The 16,051-nt window shown below is 40.0% G+C and overlaps 2 pseudogenes; one reads left to right on the plus strand and one right to left on the minus strand.

Annotated features, from left to right (window-relative positions):
* Window positions 1–1,420: 1,420 nt before the first annotated feature.
* LOC115297691 lies at window positions 1,421–1,805 on the minus strand (annotated as a pseudogene).
* Window positions 1,806–15,400: 13,595 nt separating this feature from the next.
* On the plus strand, window positions 15,401–15,528 carry LOC115300484 (annotated as a pseudogene).
* The last annotated feature ends 523 nt before the right edge of the window (window positions 15,529–16,051 follow it).

A 16,051-nucleotide genomic window follows, 5' to 3' on the forward strand; every position in this document is an offset into this window, starting at 1 on the left:
TTCACATACTCTCTTGTCAGGTAACTCAGTTTCAGACAAAAATGTGTGCCCCTGAAATAGTCTGTACATTGATTTAAAAAAAATTCTACCAACTTTGAATTTTATTGGAGTACTCTTTTGTGGTTAGTTAATGCTATTAGGACTGTAGTTTGCAGGTGACAGAATTCTACTGGATTTTAGCAAAAGAAAAATGAATTTGTCCTCTCATAGAACCCAAGGTCAAGGATGCCTTTGGACTTCAAAAATGGCCTGGAGCCAAGGACTGCCGTGCTAGAGATCCCAGGAAGCCCTCTCACCACTTATCACCATTGTTTCTCTGAATATCTGCTTCATTCCTTCTCATTACTAACTTTCTTTGCATCCCAATCATCAGAGTTAAAAAAAGAATTCCATCTCCACTTACATACCCTCCCTTAAGGCCTGGGTGGCTCAGTTGGTTAAGCGTCCTACTCTTGATTTTGGCTTAGGTCATGATGTCACACTTTGTGGGTTCCGGGCCGCATTGAGCTCCACACTAGCAGTGTGGAGCCTGCTTGGGATTCTGTCTCCCCTTCTCTCTCTGCCCATCCCCCACTTGCTCTCTCTGTCTCACTCACAAAATAAATAAGTAAACTTAAAAAAAATTAAAGACAAAAGAGGACAGAAGACTGAAGTAGGGATCTCCTAGATTTAATTCCAGAATCTTGAGGAAAGACTATGAGTAGCCTGCTTTAGTCAGGTACCCAGTTCTGTTAAGTTAATGGCAACTCTAGAAGTTGCCATTCATCCTGTTTTCTATGCAGAAGGCACCCATGGAGCATAACATTTTGTAGAATAGGATGTGAATCACGCCACTTCCTACCCTGTACCAATCAGCTGGAGTCTGGAGTCAGTCCTGCTGTGGGAACCTGGTAGCAGGTCCTCTGCTCCTGGAATCATATAGATTGTCAATAACGGGAGGTGGGTCAGTAGGAAGGGTAAATTATCATGTATGAGGGAGCGACTGGGAGCTCAGGAGACAAGGTCACAGATGTTCATTATAAGGATGTTATATTGATCTTAACTATATTAGACCGGCCATAAGCAAATTACAGCCCACAGGCCAAATCCAGTCTGCCCTAGTTTTTATAAATATAGTTTTATTGGAACACAACCACACTCATTTGTTTCGTGTTGTCTATGGCTACTCTTGTTCTACACCAGCAGAGTTAAGCAGTAGTGCAGAGAATACACAAAGCTACGGTATTTACTATTTGGCCCTTTTTAGACAAAGTTTGCTGACCCCTGTGTTAGGCTCCTATTACTCAAAATGAGGACCCTACGTCAGGAGTCTCAGTATCACCAGGGAGCTTGTCTGACCTTCACTTGGAACTATTGAATCAAAATCTGATGTTTTAAAAAATTTCACTGAGGCATTTATTTGCACGTATGTATTACATCCCTAGGAAAAGAAACCCAGGATTTCCCCTCCTATGTGTTTTTGTCTTGCCTTTTCATGGTCCCTGACACCAGCTGTCAGTATAATGAAGCCAAACCAAGGGGATAGGAGCAGGTTATTCTACCATTTTTCTAGATCTTTGAGTTGCATATCAAATATGGGGCTGATCACCCCATACTTGTTAAACCTGCTCATGAGGTTCGCAACAACTTTCCCAGCTCTATGATCATCAATAATTTCAAATTCAACAATGTAGCCATAATTCAGCATCACAGTTAGAAACTGGACAGTGACTTTGGAGCATGGCCTAATAAGAATCTAGTGTTTGCCTCTCTTTGGCATTGTTGATATTCTTGACAGCATCAGTCAGGACACTGACGTGCACCATTATGACAGCATGGAAAGATGGCACAGACAGAGCCTGCTTTTTAACAAGATCCCCAGGTGATTCAGAAGCACATTAAGGTTTGAGAAACACTATATTAAACTCCTCAATGGGCACAATCAATACTATTGAAAGTTTTGTTTCACACAAGCCTCTTTTACCCCGTGAGACATGATGCAATCCCCCAAGCGCATTAGACTAGTGTGCCACTATCCCTGGATTGGATGAAGTGATTTTTTAAAATGTTTATTTATTTTTGAAGGGAGGGGGCAAAGGGAGAGGGAGGCACAGAATCTGAAGCAGGTTCCAGGCTCTGAGCTGTCAGCACAGAGTCTGATGAGGGACTCAAACTCACAAACCATGAGACCATGACCTGAGCTGAAGTCAGCTGCTTAACTGACGGAACCACCCAGGCTCCCCTGGATGTAGTGATTTTTTTTCTTGGACTGTGTCAGGGCACAGTACAATTACCATCAGCCAGAATCAGCCTCAACAAAGGGATATCTGGCTATAATTTGTTAAGTGCCTACTCATTCATTCAGTTGTAACTAATATTTATTGAGGGCATACTCTGTGCCTGGCACTGAACTACAAATGGGGGACAATCTGGCACAGTCTCAGCCGTCATACTGTTGTGAAGCTTTTACACATCATCTTATTTATTTTTTTTCTATAACCTATGATGTAGGCACTTTTTAATTTTTTTATTTATTTAAAAATTTTTTTTTTATGTTTATTTATTATTGAGTGTCTTAGCCGAAGCCAGGTCCCGGCGCGCTCGTCCCCGGCGTTTGGCGGTACCTGTCTCGTCCGCCCGGACGGGCAGGGCGGAGAATCGTCGCGGGTTCTTTATCCTGAGAGAGGGAGAGAAAGGGCAGGAAGGGGGAGCACAGAGAGTAAGGACACAACATACGGTTTCTGATCCAGCCTCTCTATGAGAAAACACCCTATCTTATAAAGGTTTCAAGGCCAGAAAACAAGGCAGCTGACCTAGGTCGGTTGCTAGGAAATAGGGTTAAGGGATTAAAGCAAGGGTAAAAGAGGAACCAGACTAAAGTGTTTTAGCACAGCGCCTGAGGGGCTGATACTACCCTGCCTACAGGCGGTTGATCTTTGATCTTCTGGCTTCTCCTGACAGGTGCTCCCCTGCCTATTTTTGCAACTCCCCTCAGGGAGTGACATATCCGGCTAGCAAATGGCCAAGCAGCTGAATCTTTCCCGCTTCCCACAATTGAGACAGAGAGAAACAGAGTATGAGTGGGGGAGGGACACAGAGAGAGGGAGACACAGAATCCAAAGCAGGCTCCACAGCTGCTGACAGCTCAGAGCCTGACATGGGACTTGAACCCACAAATTGTGAGATCATGACCTGAGCCAGGGTCGGTCACTTAACCGACTGAGCCACCCAGGCACCCCTAATTTTTATTTTTATTTGAGAGTGAGAGCATGGGAGAAGGACAGAGGGAGAGAATCCTAAGCAGGCTCTGCATTAACATGGGACTTGATCCCATGACCCAGGGACCATGACCTGAGCTAAATCAAGAGGCAGATGCTCAACCGGCTCAGCCACCCAGGTGCCCCATGGGTGCTGTAATCCTCATGGGAACTGAGGCTTGGAAAGACTAACTGACTTGCTCAGTCGTATGGCTGGTGAGTGGCAGAGCTGAAAATTGAACGTATGTCTATCTGATACAATAGTTTATGCTTTTTTCTATGTAGCATTGCTAAACATGATTCTAGGAGATTATAATCTAAATAGGTCTATAGGCAAAGAGCCAGTGTATTATAGGTAAGAAACAATATTATTATCTCCCACTTCCAGATACAGCCAAGATGCTGCTGCAAGATTAGGGCAGGCTAGAAACTAGAGGGGCCCAACTCTTCTCCTAAGACCTTCTCTTCAGAAGTGACAGACCTGCCACCTTTATCTGTAAGAAAGACAGATGACTCTGGCTCAATCACTCCTTCCTGACACTTGGAGTGAGAAATTCACCTGAGGTGAATTCATGTAAGGTAGGACAAAAAAGTACCACCCGGGGGAGAATAAGGATCAGGGTTAATGCTGTTTTCTCCATGTGACTCTCAGGATGACTCCCATTCACTGGGGCCGCCTTACCTTTGTGAATCTACCTCCCACCTGTTCTGTACATGCCCTCAACTGACCTGGCCCTCCCTCCCTGCCTTGCTCCTACATCATTCCATTTTACCCTCTTGAACTCCATTCTGAGGCCTACAAATATTACCTCTCCTATATACCTATATCTTCAACTGGACGGGAGAGATAAAGTGGAGAAAGGGTGAGGTGAGAAGTGGGGAGACCAGGACACAAGTGCACAATGGAGAGATAACTACACAGGCGAAATGGTATAAAAATGGCTATATCAGTAACATGAGCCTCACAGGGGACAATTTTAAGCTAGATTAATTCTCATAAATGTAACATTATAAAATAGGCATCAATTTCTTTTAGCCAGCTGCAGTGACACACAATTAGATATTTTAATCCTATGCCTAAAGCATTACTCTTCAGAAAAAATAAGGCAGGTAACTGAAAAGTTGCAAAATTCAGCAGCTAGAATCAGAAGTGTTCCAAGAATGGCTCTAGAGGAGACCGACAGTCAAGCACCCAGGAAAGAGGAGGTGAGGCACAAATGGGAGGAGAGGAGGGTAAAGGTGATGTAAGACTAAACAGAAGAAAGTCTGGCAATTAGGAGGGAAAGGAAGTAGTCTGACATTGGAAAGTGCCTGGCATGTAAGATGAGAACCTGGCAAGGAAAGGACAGGTGACGAATCAATTAGAACAGATCTTGCTGCCATTATCTGGGCTTTGGAAATAAGTTGATGAGGTTTGGATTTAATAAATATTAAAATTCTAAAAACACTTAACTGCAGAGTGAAGCTTTGGAGCAATGACAATATGAATAGATTTCTAAGGCTAGACTAGACACACATCTATTATGGATGGGTTGAGACTAACACATCCATCCTGCTACCACAGAGAGAATTTAATGACCCTGCAGGCCTTCCTTCCAAACTTCTGAAAAGCTGGGATGGGTGGAGGGAGGGAGGTTAAATGGTGCTAACTTTCATTCTGTGGTTTTTATCACAGATTCTCTGCCATTAATTCAGATACAATTGATGAGCATTTTCTCCAAACAAAAGATTTAATTGTTGGTCTTTTCATGAACATTGCTGTCCAATCCTTATATATCTTTTTATATACGAATTGCCCTACATTTATATACTCCTAAACACAGTAAAGTTCTACTATATAAGTTGATTTGGAATTTACAATAATTTTTTAAAGATTTTATTAAGTAAGTTTTATACCAAATGTGGGGCTTGAATTTACAACCCTGAGATCAAGAGTTGCATGCTTGACCGACTGAGCCAGCCAGGTGCACCTGGAATTATATATATTATATGTGTATATATATTATATATACATAATGAAATATTACTCAGCCATAAAACATAATGAGATCTTGCCATTTGGAACAACATGGATATACCTAGAAGGTATAATCTAAGTGGCATAAATCAGTCAGAGAAAGACAACTACCATATGACTTCACTTACATGTGGAATTTAAGAAACAAAACAAATGAACACACAAAGAAAAAAAGACACAAACAAAAAAAATAGACTCTTAAAATACAGAGAACTGAGGTGCCTGTATGGCTCAGTCAGTTAAGCGGCCAACTTCGGCTCAGGTTATAATCTCACAGTTCGTGGGTTCGAGCCTCACATCGGATTCTGTGCTGACAGCTCAGAGCCTGGAGCCTGTTTCAGATTCTTTGTCTCCCTCTCTCTCTGCCCCTCCCCCACTCATTTTCTGTGTGTCTCTGTCTCAAAAATAAATAAACTATAAAAAATAAAATAAAATACAGAGAACAAACTGGTGGTTGCCAGCAGGGAGGTGGTTGAGGGGACGGACGAAATAGGTAAAGGGGATTAAGAGTACACTGATTGTGATGAGCACTGAGTAATGTATAGAGTTGTTGAATCATATTATACATCTGAAACTAATATAACATTCTATGTTAATTATACTTAAGAAAACAGGGCTGTCAAAACAGAACCATTTATATTTAGGACAGGATAATTCTTTGTTGTGGGGGTGCTGTACTGTGCATTGTAGGATGCTCAGCAGTATTTCTAGCTTACACCCTCTAGATGCCAGTAGCACGCGCCCCCACCCCCAGTTTACAACAACCCAAAATATCTCCAGATATTGTCAGATGTCCCCTGAGAGGTAAAATAATCCCTGGATGAGAACCACTGCTGTAAAATTATAGTAATTAATGTGTTACAGGTGTAAAGATAGACAAATAGATCCAATGGAACAGAAGAAAGAGACCAAAAATAGAATCCTGCAAATATGGAATGTGATAAATGACAAAGATAAAATTGCATGCCAAGGGAGAAGGAATAGGCTATTTATTAAATGGTGCCGGAGGAGTTGTTTGAAAAAAATTACAATCCTATCTCATACCATTCATAAAAACTTTTAGAAGAAAAAATATGGGAGAATATTTTAATCATTTCAGGGGATGAAGGAATATTTTCATCATTTCAGGGATGAAAGATTTCTTAAACAGGACACAAAAAGCACAAAACATGAAAGAAAAGGTTTATATCTTTTATATTTAAAATTATATACCTCAGTGGTTTCATAGACAAAGTGAAAAGCTAAGTGGCAGATAGGAAGAAATATCCAACACAAAAATATATATATTTAGAATATAAGGAAGATGTACCAGTCAGCACCTAAATACTGACAGTGTTAGTTCCCTGGGCCTGGTGTACGAGATTACCACAAACCAAATAACCTAAAAAACAGTCCTTGAGTCTAGAAGTCCAAAATCAAGGTGTCAGCAAGACTGATTTCTTCTAATGGCTGTAAAGGAGAATCATTCCATGCCTCTCTCTTATCATCTGGTGACTGCCATCAAACATTGGCATTTCTTGGCTTGTAGCTACATTACTTCAATCTCTGCCTCTGTTTTCACAAGACCTTATTCTCTATGTCTCTGTGCTCTGTGTCTTAACATGGGCTTCTTAGGACACCAGTCATTATATATTTGGGGCCCACCCTACTCTAGCATGATTTAATCTTAACTTGATTACATCTGCAAACGTTCTAAGCAAGGCCTCATTTTGAGTTTCTGGTGGGACACTAGTCAAACCCCTACTGCCTGCCATCTGAACCCCCAAATTCACATCTATTTTACATGCAAAAAACATTTATCCCATCCTACCCCCCCCCATCTTAACTTATTCTGGTTATCAACTCTAAATCCCAGATCTCATAATATAAATAATCTAAATCAGGTATAAATGAGATTCTGGGTTGGTCCATCCTGAAACAAAATTCTTCTCCATCTATGGACCTCTAAACCTAGAAAACAAATTGTCTGATTCTAAAATACAATGTCAAGACAGACATAGGATAGATAATCCCATACTGAAAGGGAGAAAATGGAAGGAATAAGAATAACTAGTCTCAAGCAAGTTCAAAACCTAGCTAGGCAAATTGCGTTTGACTTCTAAGCCTGAGAATTATTCTTTGTGACTTGATCTGGCCTCAGGGCTGGAAGAAGCCTCTGTGGCCTGTGCCTCTGGGTCCATCTCTTTGTCCTCGGCTCTGTCTACAGTACTGCCCTTGGAGTCATTCTTTCTTTTACCTGAAGCATAGCACATATTTGTAGTTGAATACAGCTCATTTCCTGCTGGTTAGAATCTTTGAAGTCTGACAGCTTTTCTTCATTTAGTTCTGTCTCTAACCCCTTCAGTCCAAGCTGTCAGTGTTTCTGCTGATAATACTATTTTCAAAAAAACTGTGTTGATCTTCCATATATGTCAAGGGAATTCACACCATTACATAAGAGGGTTCTCCAAAGATCTTTCCTGAGGAACCCATTTCTATTCCTGGATCACACTGAAATGGTTGATTCGATCCAAAAGTCACAAATTTAATCTCCTCAGCAAAAGTTTGTCCAAGCTACACTTGACTCTGTTTCCACAGCATACTATCTGGATAGGCTGAGAATTCTTCAAATCACCAAGTGCTGGTTCCTTTTTGTTTAATAGTTCCTTCCTCAAATTATCTATTTCCCCTCTCATTTTACTATAAACAATAAGGAGAAATCAGGCCATACCTTACATACTTTTCTTAGAAATCATTTGAACTAAATATATAAGTTCATTGCTTAGAATTTCTACTTCCCACCCAATGCTAAAACAGCCAAGTTCTTTACCATCTTACAAGATTACTTTTTTTCCAGTGTCCAGTAACAGGTTCCTCATTTCCTTTGAGACTTCACCAGAAGCACCTTAATCTCTATACTTCCAAAATAGTCTCTTCAAGGCTATCTAGGCCTTTGTTATCATGTGCCTCAAAATTTTTCTAGCTTCTACCCATGACCTGATTCCAAAGCTACTTCTGCAATTTTAGAAAGCTACTTTTACAATCTGTTACAGCACCACTCCATTTTCTAAACCAAAATCTGTATCAATTTGGATCAGTTAGGGTTCTCCAGAAACACAGTACCAATATGGGAGATATGAGAGAGACAGACAGATACACAGAGAGAGAGAGAGAGAGACAGAGAGAGACAGAGACAGAGAGGGAGAGGCAGGCTGGAAACAAGCAGGAGTTGATGTTGCAGTCTTATAGTCTTGAGATAGAATATCTTTTTCTCTGGGACACCTCAGATTTTGCTCTTAAAGACTTTCAACTGACTAGATGACACCTACTCACATTAATGGGGATAATCTACTTAAAGTCAACTGATTATATGTGGCAACCACATCTACAAAGTATCTCCAGAGCAATATCTAGATTACTGTTTGATTTAAAAGCTGAGTACTATAGCCTAGACAAGTTGGCATATAAAACTAACCATCATACCAACCAAAGAATAATGGACAAATAATAACAAATGGCTAATTCATAAAAGGAAACCCAAATGGTCAATAGCATAGTAAATTTGTACAACCACTTAGAAATTTAGATTACTGTGTAAGTAGGGACTGGATCAGAAAACAGGAACCATTCTATGTTGTCCAGATATGAAAAGTTTAATATATGAAATAGGGGCTTACATAACCATTGGATGAGCAGGACAGTAAAGGTTGGAGAAACTACCACCAAAGATCAGGGGGTGCTACCAAAAATATAACTTTGAAACATCAATAAATGAGTCATTCCCAAGAGTGCTGAGAAGGTGCCATGATTCTCAAGAACCTGAGAGCCAATTGTCTTAGTCTGCAGTAGTGAAGCAGAAGCAGGTGGTGTTCAAGTTTCCTGGGAAGCTACTGTGGCTTTCATGCCTTCTCACATATCTGGCTATAAATTGACTTCAGAGAATAATGGCATCTCTTCTTCTACTCTCCATTTCATTTTGGAGAATATATCTTTACCTGCCTCAGACTACTAGACCCTGGGAAAATTCATCAATGTAAGACTCTCCTTAATTTTTATAATGTTTATATTCTACCCTCTGGCATGCAGTCTTACATAGGCTTCTAGGATATTTGCTAAGCAATTTCCTGTTCATTAGGTACAGTCAACAAGATATTATCAAGGTAGTGAATCAACTAACTATGGGGGTTGGTTAAGTTATATGGAAAGGTGATATGATCAAAGTCTCTGTACAGTCTAGATTATGACAGAGAGTTGGAGAGTCAACACAGACTGAGAAAAGATAATGAAGGTGTATTGTTTCTGCTAAGTGCTCCACTCTAGTTATCTTTGCATAAGTGCGCACTGACCCCGCCCCCACATGCACACCAGAGAGAGAGAGAGAGAGAGGCAGGAAGAGAGAGATGCTTACCTTATCTCTAACAGTTATAGAGTACTCCAGTGGGTCGCCATCACTCTTATCACAGTGAATTCAGGGAGCCCATTTCAATGACAGCATTTCCCAGTCTCTTGCAGAGAATGGCAATACAGAACCTTCAAGAATGCTACATCCCCTGCCAAGTGCATTTTTCAGTCTGGTGAAAGGGGTGTATTTTTAAGAGATTACTGTAACTGATCGTTTTGCCATCTCCAAACCAGAAGTCCAATCCCTTGCCCTTTTCAAACCACTTAATCTGGCTTTCATTCCTTTCATTCCAATTCTCTTACCAAGATTACCAATAATCTCAGGGTGTCTAGGTGGCTCAGTAGGTTAAGCATCTGACTCTTGATTTTGGCTCAGTTCATGATCTCAGGGTCTTGGAATTGAGCCCTGAGTTGGGCTCCACACTAAGTGTGGACCCTGCTTAAGATTCTTTCTCTCTCTGCCCCTCTCCTCTGCTCTTGCTCTCCCCGACCAAAACAAAAAGATTACCAATAGTTTCATGTTGCTTAATCCAAGGCATACCTTTAACAGCATTTTACAATTTCTGTTCCTGGCTTTAATATTGCATTCTTTTTTGGAATTCCCTGTACATCTCTCCCTGCACATCCCTGCCTCAAGCCTGACTCTTCCTCCACCATTCATTCTTTAATGTTACGGTATCTTAGGACTATTTCCTCAGATTTTTAAAATATTTATTTGTTTGTTTATTTATTATTTAATTTTGAGAGACAGAGTGAGCAGGGAGGGGCAGAGAGAGAGGGGGAGAGAGAATCTTAAGCAGGCTCTGCACTGTCAGTGCAGAACCCATGTAGGACTCAAACTCACAAACTAAAAATCATGACTCTAGCAGAGATCAAGAGTTGGATGCTTAACCAACTGAGCCACCCAGGAACCCCTAATGTTATTTATTTTTGAGGAGGGGAGGGGCAGAGAGGAAGACAAAGGGTCAGAAGTGGACTCTGTGCTGACAGAAGCCAGCCTGATGTGGGGGTTCGACCTCATAAACCACAAGATCATAACTTGACCTGAAGTCGGATGCCCAACCAATGAGCCATCCAGGTGCCCCCTATTTCCTTAGCTTTTTTCTTTTCTTGCCACACAAACCATTCTCCTTAGGTCATCTCATACATCTCAGGTCTCTACTTGGGTTGTTCTCCCTTCCTAGAATACTCTTTATCCCCTTGTTATCTGGCTAATTTCTGTTGGTCTTCAGATGTTAGCCTAAATGTCATGCCCTGAGTCTAAGACTTGATGCCTTGGACAAGATTAGGAACCCTTTTTGAGCACTCAATTTTTCTTTTATAATAATATTTCTAATTATGTATTCATGGCTCATTTCCCATTAAACTGTAACCACCTTGAGAGCAGGGGCAGTGTTAATACCTAATATTATGCCTGGCATGTAGGTGGTCCTCAAGAAATACTTATAGATTATTCATAGATGAATAAATATAAAGGTCATTGAATTTCATTTCAAATTGCTGAACAACTGTGATCCAACCTTATTTGTTGAATAATATATACATTACCCATAATTTATAACACCTTGTCCACAACCATGAGATCATGACCTGAGCCAAAATCAGGAGTCAGACACTTAACTGACTGAGCTACCCAGGTGTCCCCATGCTATTTTTTAAAATAAACTTTTATTTTATAATACAATCAGATTTACAGAAAAGTTACAAAGACAGCTCCTGTATACACCTCACTCAGTTTCCCCCCATTGTTAACATTTTATACTAATTACCATCATACATTTGTCAAAACTAAGAAACTAACATTGATATATGATAATTAGCCAAATGCAAGACTTTGAGTTTCACCCACTTTTCCTATTAATGTCCTTTTTCTGTTTCAATCCAGGGCATTTAGTTTCTATGACTTCTATTAGTCTCTCTGGTCTCTGGTAGTTTTAGTCTTTCCTTGTTTCTAATGACTTTGATAGTCTTAAAATATACTGGCTAAGTATTCTGTAGAATGTACCCTAATCTGAGTTTGTCTAATATTTTCTCATGATTAGATTGGGCTTATGAGCTGTTGGAAAGAATATTACAGAGGTCAAGTGCCCTTCTCATTATCCCATGAGGGATAAATGATACTCATGTGACTTCACTGATGACATTGATTTTCATCACTTAGTTAAGGTTGTGTTTGGCAAGGTTCTCTATTGTAAAATTACTATTTTTCCCTTTCTCTGCCCTATCCTCTCATAGAGTTAGTAAGTATAGCTGATCCTTGGAGGGGAGAGAGCAGAAACTAAGCTATGCATCCTAGAGGTAGAATCTCTACATATATTATTTGGAATTCTTTTGAGAGATTTACCACTGTTTTATTTATAGTTTTTTAAAACACTTAAGGTTTCTGTGAAGGGAGGATCCTGACTCATTTTTTATTTTATATTCTTCCAGAACATATTAAAATTATCTTTAAATCATGTTACAGTTAAAAATTAATTTGATGATGATTAGAATTGTTACTTAAAAATACATTAACTAGGGGTGCCTGGGTGGCTCAGTTGGTTAAGCCTCCGACTTCGGCTCAGGTCAGATCTCACGTTCATGGGTTCGAGCCCCGCGTCAGGCTCTGTGCTGATAGCTAGCTCAGAGCCTGCAGCCTGCTTCCGGTTCTGTGTCTCCTTCTCTCTCTGCCCCTCCCCGTCTCATGCCCTGTCTCTGTCTGTATCAAAAATAAATAAAACATTAAAAATAAATAAAGTTCAATTTAAAAAAATACATTAACTGGTTAAAAAAATACATTAACTGGGAGGGCACCTGAGTGGCTCAATTAGTTGAATGTCAGACTCTTGATTTCAGCTCAGGTCATGATCCCAGGGTCATGGGATCCAACCCCACATCAGGCTCCCTGCTGAGCGTGGAGCCTGCTTAAGATTCTCTCTATATATATATCTCTCTCTCTCCCTGCCCACTCCTCTGCTCTTGCTCTCTCTCTCTCAAATTAAAACAAAAACAAAAAACATGAACTGGGGAAGGACCAAAATCCAGGAATATGGTGCCTGTTTCTACTTAGTCAAATCTTCCTTTATATCTATAAGAATTATTAAATTCTGATAATAACTTCTAGAAGCACATAAACAGATAAGCAAGGATCTGTTTTGTAGTCAAGACACTGAAGTCCTGTGGCTTAAGAGTCAGTCTGAAGATTGAAATAATGTTCAGGCTGCCAAAGGGAAGAAACTTATCAGAGATATCAACTTGAGGTTGTTATTGAATTTTGTTACATCAAAGTAAATGATATAGAAAACAAGATTACAAAACCCTGAATGTGGTTTGGGGAAAAGGCTGATAAAAACCATACATTCCTTGGGGCACCTGGGTGACTCAGTTGGTTAAGCATCCAGCTCTTGATTTCAGCTCAGGTCACGATCTCATGGTTTGTGGGTTCAAGCCCCACATCAGCAAGGAGACTGCTTGGAATTCTCCCTCTCTCTCTTCTGCCTCCACTCGCACTTGGCACACACATGTGCATGCTTTGTCTCTCAAAATAAGTAAATGAACTTTCAAAAAAACATGCATTCCTTGAGGTCAGGGACTAAGTTTGATTAATCTTTGTATTCCCTATAATTCTAGGACACACTGGGACACACAAGCACTTGTTGAATGTCTGTTGACTAAGGAAATAAATCAGTCAATAAATATTCACTTAAAGTCTTGGCCTTAAACTCTTGACCATACCAAAGATGTGGTTTTTTTCTTTTCTTCAGCCTTAGCAAATATTGTTTTTTTATTTAATTTTTTAAAATTCCATGGCACCTGAATGGCTCAGTGGGTTAAGTGTCTGACTTTGGCTCAGGTCATGATCTCACTGTTGTGGGTTTGAGCCTCTTGCATCAGGCTCTGTGCTGACAGCTCCGGGCCTGGACCCTGCTTCGAATTCTGTGTCTCCCTCTCTCTCTGCCCCTCATCTGATTGTGCTCTGCCTCTCTCTGTCTCTCAAAAGTAAATAAATGTAAAAAAAATTTAATAAAAAATAAAATAAAAATAAATTCCAGTACAGTTAACATACTGTTTTGTATTAGTTTCAGGTGTACAATATGGTGATTCAACATTTGTATACATTACTCAGTGCTCATCAAGATAAGTGTACTCTTAATCTCTTTCTCCTATTTCACCCATCTCCCCACCCACCTCGCCTTGGTAACCATCAGTTTGTTCTCTATAATTAAGCATCTGTTTTCTAGGGGTGCCTGGCTGGCTCATTCAGTGGAGCATAAGACTCTTGATCTCAGGGTCATGAGTTCAGACCCTATGTTGGGTGTAGAGATTACTTAAAAGTAAAACCTTAAAAAAAAGTCTGTTTTCTGTTTTTTCTCTTTTTTTCCTGTTTGTTTTGCTTCTTAAGTTCCACATATGAGTGAAATCACATTGTATTTGTCTTTCTATGACTGAGTTATTTTGCTAAGTATTATACTTTCTATATCCATTCATGTTGTTGCAAATGGCAAATTTTCATTCTTCTTTATGGTTGGGTAATGTTCTATTGTATGTATAGAACAATCTTCTTTATCCATTCATCTATTGATGGACACTTTGGGCTGCTTCCATAATTTGATTATTGCAAATAATGCTGCAAGAAACGTAGAGGTGCATATCTTTTTAAATTAGTGTTTTTGTATTCTTTGGGTAAATACTCAGTAGTGCAATTACTAGATCATATGGTAATTCTATTAAAATTAAAAAAATATTTATTCATTTTTGAGAGACAGAGACAGAGCATGAGCAGGGGAGGGGCACAGAGAGAAAGAGAAACACAGGATCCAAAACAGGCTCCAGGCTCTGAGCTGTTAGCATGGAGCTTAACACAGGAGTCGAACTCATGAACCTTGAGCCAAAGTTGGAGGCTTAACTGACTGAGCCACCCAGGTGCCCCAGTAATTCTATTTTGGTTTTTGAGGAACCTCCTTACTGTTTTCCGTGGTGGCTGCAACAGTTTGATTCTACTGACAGTGCAAGAGGGTTCCTTTTCCTTCATATCCTAGCCAACACTTGTTTCTTGTGGTTTTTATCTTAAAAAATGTTTATTTATTTATTTTGAGAGAGAGTGAGAGAATGAGTGGGGGAGTGGCAGAGAGAGAGGGGAAGAGAGAGAGAATCTCAAGCAGACTCTGTGCCATCCGCACAGAGCCTGACATGGGCTTGAACTCATGGACCAAGAGATCATGACCTGAACCAAAACCAAGAGTCCATCACAACCAACTGAGCCACCCAGGTGCCCCTTAATTTTTTTTAAGTAAACTCTATCCCAAAAGTGTAGCTCAAACTCATGACCCCGAGATCAAGAGTGACATGCTCTACTGACTGAGCCAGGCAGGCACCCCTGTTTCTTGTGTTTTTGATTTTAGCCATTCTGATAGTTGGGAGATGACATCTCATGGTGATTTTGATTTACATTTCCCTGATGATAAGAGAAATTGAACAGCTTTTCATGTGTCTGTTGGCCATCTGTATGTCTTCTTTAGAGAAATGTCTGTTCATGTTTTCTACCCATTTTTAATTGGATTATTACTATTATCATTTTGGTGTTGAGTTGTATACTAAAGATATGTTTTGATCATTGTTATGATATACCAGCTCCTACAAATTGTTAATTTTACATGCTTATATTATTTGAATGACTTGTCACTAACTTTTTCATTAGTGTCAACAATATTTACACTCAAGTTTAAATGATGACAGAATCATTAAAAATGGCATAAATCTAACAGCATTGAAAGTATGTTTACTCTCGAGCCTTGTGCAGGGGCAGTATCATAGCCAATGGAGTTTATCTGAGGCGTGATTATTGCTAATTGAAAGTATGCTTACTGGGCGCCTGAGTGGCTCAGTCGGTTAAATGTCCGACTTCAGCTCAGGTCATGATCTCACGGTTTGTGGGTTCGAGCCCCGTGTCAGGCTCCGTGCTGACCACTAGCTCAGAGCCTGAAGCCTGTCTTCAGATGCTGTGACTCCTTCTCTCTCTGACCCTCCCCAGCTCATGCTTGTCTCTCTTTGTCTCTCAAAAATAAATAAAAACATTAAAAAAATTAAAAAAAAAGTATGCTTACTATCAGCCCCAAACATTGAAATATAATTCTATAGAAGATTATATTTAAAAAGCAGAATATAAAATCACATCCAGGCCATGATTATAATGATAAAACAAATCAAGCTTGCACATGGTAACAGACATATATTATTTATGCTGCTTAGCATCCTTTCTTTTTTTTTTTCCTAACAGCATATTTTTTAAAGATTTATTTATTTTTAAGAGAGAGAATGCAAGAGGGAAGGGGCAGAGAGAGAAGGGGACAGGAGACCCAAAGTTGGCTCCATGCTGCAGCAGTGAGCTGGATGCAGGGCTCGAATTCACGAGCACAAGATCAAGACCTGAGCTGAAGTC

Source organism: Suricata suricatta, chromosome 8 (assembly GCF_006229205.1).
Source record: "Suricata suricatta isolate VVHF042 chromosome 8, meerkat_22Aug2017_6uvM2_HiC, whole genome shotgun sequence".
Taxonomy (NCBI): Eukaryota; Metazoa; Chordata; class Mammalia; order Carnivora; family Herpestidae; genus Suricata; species Suricata suricatta.